The sequence below is a fragment of the Bemisia tabaci genome, chromosome 8 (assembly GCF_918797505.1).
Source record: "Bemisia tabaci chromosome 8, PGI_BMITA_v3".
Classification (NCBI taxonomy): domain Eukaryota; kingdom Metazoa; phylum Arthropoda; class Insecta; order Hemiptera; family Aleyrodidae; genus Bemisia; species Bemisia tabaci.
Genome location: NC_092800.1, coordinates 35244500 through 35249758, shown reverse-complemented (window position 1 = coordinate 35249758; position 5259 = coordinate 35244500).

The window sequence follows — 5259 nt, the reverse complement described above, 5'->3', positions numbered from 1 at the left end:
TCCACCTTCAAAATTCCTTGTTCATCAGAGGAATGTGTCGCTGTTCCCTGTTTGCAACTTGTTTCATACACCACAATTCAAATTTTTGCGCGCGTATTTTCAGTGCGTCATTTTTGACCACGTCAAATGTGTGCAGGTAGCATCCACAATGATGAAATACTTCTTCAAAAAATTAAATCCTATTTATGAGGTAAGCTCATCACATAGAGTGGGATACATTATCCGTGTCCGTGTGCATCGAAATAATTCTTTCCTCTGCGTTTCTTTAAAACAGGAGTCTGCATTTGAGAAACTTTCTCAAAAGATAAATCATAGGTATACGTAGAGCGCAGAGGTTCCCAGGGTTTGGGTTCTGGAGAAGAGAGTGGATTATTAGTGAAAAAAAAATTATTATCCCTCTGCCATGAAAAAAATTGGAAACTGTGTCCTGTTTCGGTGGAGAAAAGCGATCATCAAAAATGCGTTTCAAAATTTTGGTTGGAAACAGAGGGCTACATTGAGGAGATATGATACCCCTTTGCTGTCGAGAGAAAGATCTGCATACCTACTTACCTAACTCTTTACACAGCCGCAAATGCTTTACTTACTTCACATGAAAAAATTCGAAGGCTGAACTAGATACCGTGCATCTTTATTGTTTATGACATTGCAGACTTTCCATCCTTACCTGGTTATCCTTACCCTGGTTCCTAGGACATTTCGTCAACGATTTTTTGTCCGCGCACCTGTTTTTTCCAGTAATTTATGTCCACGCGTTTTTTCGGCACGGGAGTTTTGGTCCACGTGCCAGTTGAGACCCAAAGTTAATTGGCCCACATGTAAATACAAACGACAATAATTGCTCATGACGTTTTTGGATGAAAATATATAATGTCTTGGAAGAATGAGGGTTTGCTGGTTTTTTTGTTTTGTCTGTTTGTGGTCCAACGGAGAATAATACATAGGTAGTTGAGAGTTTTGGTAAAAATGGGGGAGCGTCAATTCTATGAGACAAAATTCACTAAAACTCTCTACACCTCTTTGGTGTAACAGGACTTAATTATCCTTCAAGAACCCACCTTATTATACCTGAACCGGATAAACATCAATATTTGCCTCAGCTCAAGGCTCTTAGATTTTTCCTGTGTACGCTAAGTATCTTGATTTATTTTGCGAGGAAAGATCTGTACTTTTAAAGGATGCCTGTCATTCATAATACGTTCAATTTCGTATAATACTGTGCAACACCTCTGTTGTGAAATAGTTGTTTCAGGCGCCGCCGCACGGCGGGCGGGCGGCCAGCGCGAGAGGCTCACTGGCGCCTACAAACCTAAGTGGATACTTCAAGCATTGCGCAATGCGTGAAGTATCCACTTGGGTTTGTAGGCGCCAGTGAGCCTCTCGCGCTGGCAGCACGCCGCACAGTGGATCGAGTCAATGGGAAAGGTCGGACAAAATTTGGAAACTTTAAAAGCTTATAACTACGTTAATACAAAACTTAGAGGTTCCAAAAGTAGTTCCATTGGTCCCCTCGTGAAATTTCCTTCTAGAAGCATCCCTTAAAATTTAAATTGTGACGAATTAAACATCAAAATTTGTAGTTTTGGTCAAAAATTTCGTGTCCGACCTCTCTCACTGATTCAATCTACTGTGCGCCGCTCCGCTTTGTTAGGCTGTAATATTTTTACTCGCATAGTCAGCGTTTTTTAACTCATGATTTTGAAATGTTAGCACACTCTGCATTGATTATTCTCATTTAAATTGATGGGGGAAAAATATGTATCAATTTAGAAAGAATAATAATATAATGTGTGTTTTTTAAATATTGGTGGTTCCGTGTCAAATTCAATGATTTCCAAAGTACTTTAATTTTTTCTTTTATATTTTGTGCTTTTATTGTACTGCAGCGAGGTGTGCCCGCAACGAAACGCTCAAAATTTGACGTATTTTGACTCTAAAAGATCGATGTACAAATGGGTTAAAACTAAAGATTGCGTGCTTCTTGGTTTTTTTCCCTCTTTTATTCATTTTTGCAGTTTCTGTCGGCACAACTGCGGCTCACTGAGATTAATGTCGCTTGGAAAAGGTTTTACAAATATTTGTCACGTTTTAAAAGAAAAACTCTGTGAGCCATGAGTAGGGCTGTCCTATCGATTTTTAGTTACCCTCCGAAAGACTTTAGTTAGGAAAAGTGACTATAGGAGGGCTCTTAGCGATAGCAGTCTCATTTTTCAGGGCTGGCGAAAATAAGCTGCTGTCATGTGTACATCTATTGTACGTGCCGACATGTCGCTCAATCCAAAACACTGACACACAGGGCATCAATACATTGAACGAGAGCTCTTACAACTTTGATAAAGCCGGCCGTTCCTAATAGCATCGCCACTTTCAGAGCGCTTAATAGTATCAGTTCCCGAAAGTACCAAGAGCCTACCAGAAAGGATTGATTTAAATGGCCGTAGCCATGGCTACACAGATTTCTCCTCTTCCAGATTATCAGAGGCTCCTCTGAAAAAAACTTTTTTGTTTACCCAACCCAATGATTTAAAAGGTAGAAAAATTTGCAAAATTTGGAAAAATTATAGAAAAGATACAGAGGGCATAAGTTTCTATCCTTCTTGAATCCTTCTCTAACACATTTCTTGTTAGAAGTATTACTTAAAGGATGCTTCATTCAGAAGTTCAAAAACTGCCTGACTCTAATGCAACCTGTCGATTTGTCTTTTTACATTTTAACATTTCAAAAGAATATGGGTTAAGAAGTTCAATTGAAATGTTCCACAATTTCATAATATTCTGTTCTTAACAGCCAACATCAATTAATTAAGAACTGAATATCTTCCGGGGGTTTTATACTTTCTTTTTTTTTTTGTGGTTGTAACTGCATATTGAGTGCAGATTACTTTGACTATGCAGCGGAAAATAAGATGTAAAAACTTACCTGCAGAGAGGAAAACTGCATGCATACAGAAAGCTGCAAGAGCGTAGTACAAGATGGTCATTCTGCTCTGTTTTAAATATCGCCATTCACTTGCTGCTTACTTCCTACAGACTTGATACATCTGCAAAACTGTGCAAAAAAAATTTAACCAAATGTTACATCAAAATAATGAAAAAATGACTTGCCAAACGTTGCTCTTAATACTAAAATCATTTAACAAAGAGGCCTAGTCATATTTCTTCTACCAAATGAAAATCCCTGTTAATCCTGCAGCCTCGACACATACGACAAGGATCAGAGGTAAACAAAGCTAGTTGGATAGCTGTTGGGTTCATGTTCTGCTGCTTTAGGAGATAGGATATCTCGACATATTGCGGACATGTGCGTATAGTAAGTTAGCACCTACCCATTCCTCATTGCACTTTTATCAACATTCTTGCTCCGATGACTTTTTTCAGACAATGAAGTGTCATGTGAATCAAATTTAAAGAGAGGTGGGAAAAATTGACACATTGGTAACTTAGCGCTTGATTTTTAAGAGAAGGAGTGACTAATCCAGTTGCACATTTTTGGTGTCATCCTGAGCAGAGCCAAATCACACCATTTTGGGAATTCTGGCTCCTTGTTTCAAATATAAATTATCCACGCCAAATGACTTCAAGAAAACAGTAGAGTGGTGAGATACCGAAAAAATTTGACATTAGTTGGCATCCAAAAATGATTCATGACAGTGGGATAAGCTCACCCTCATTGAAAGTCATCGATTCAGCATTAATATTACTTAGTTGTGATGCAGTCATATTACTTCCAAATCCATGGGCTGACTACTATTAAAATGAAATCAGGCCAATTCAAAAAAAAAAATTACTTACACTAAAAATGTGAGATGGTCAGACTGTAGTTGAGAAAAAATGCAAGCTTCAGTGATCGCAAAACATGAGGATTCAAGCACTTGCCGTCTGGATAAGAAATTGTAGTGTTTGCTGAGTGGCAACAATATTACTGCCAACAGCAGGATTTGAAAAGTCGGGAGACAATTTAAAAATTACAGGAGCACTTTTTCTCGATTCTTGAAATATTTCGGACTGAGTTTCCGACTAAAATTATCATGAAGATAAGAAAAAAAAAAACACTTGAGTTCGTGTTGTGATGCCAGGTTATGCGTCCTATTCCGCAATACAGGAAATCATTTTAGAACAATGTAATGAACGAGTGAGCGAGAGTTTTGACTAATACACCATTGAAGAGTATGCACTGCTGAGAACGGCTTTGTTAAATAGAAGAAATATTTCATAATTGATAAAAATGTCCAAAAATTAATTTGACTGTTTACAATTTCACGAGCTGAAAACAGAAAACACAATGGCGGCGATTGTTGGCAAGTCCACCTTCAAAATTCCTTGTTCATCAGAGGAATGTGTCGCTGTTCCCTGTTTGCAACTTGTTTCATACACCACAATTCAAATTTTTGCGCGCGTATTTTCAGTGCGTCATTTTTGACCACGTCAAATGTGTGCAGGTAGCATCCACAATGATGAAATACTTCTTCAAAAAATTAAATCCTATTTATGAGGTAAGCTCATCACATAGAGTGGGATACATTATCCGTGTCCGTGTGCATCGAAATAATTCTTTCCTCTGCGTTTCTTTAAAACAGGAGTCTGCATTTGAGAAACTTTCTCAAAAGATAAATCATAGGTATACGTAGAGCGCAGAGGTTCCCAGGGTTTGGGTTCTGGAGAAGAGAGTGGATTATTAGTGAAAAAAAAATTATTATCCCTCTGCCATGAAAAAAATTGGAAACTGTGTCCTGTTTCGGTGGAGAAAAGCGATCATCAAAAATGCGTTTCAAAATTTTGGTTGGAAACAGAGGGCTACATTGAGGAGATATGATACCCCTTTGCTGTCGAGAGAAAGATCTGCATACCTACTTACCTAACTCTTTACACAGCCGCAAATGCTTTACTTACTTCACATGAAAAAATTCGAAGGCTGAACTAGATACCGTGCATCTTTATTGTTTATGACATTGCAGACTTTCCATCCTTACCTGGTTATCCTTACCCTGGTTCCTAGGACATTTCGTCAACGATTTTTTGTCCGCGCACCTGTTTTTTTCCAGTAATTTATGTCCACGCGTTTTTTTCGGCACGGGAGTTTTGGTCCACGTGCCAGTTGAGACCCAAAGTTAATTGGCCCACATGTAAATACAAACGACAATAATTGCTCATGACGTTTTTGGATGAAAATATATAATGTCTTGGAAGAATGAGGGTTTGCTGGTTTTTTTGTTTTGTCTGTTTGATGGTCCAACGGAGAATAATACATAGGTAGTTGAG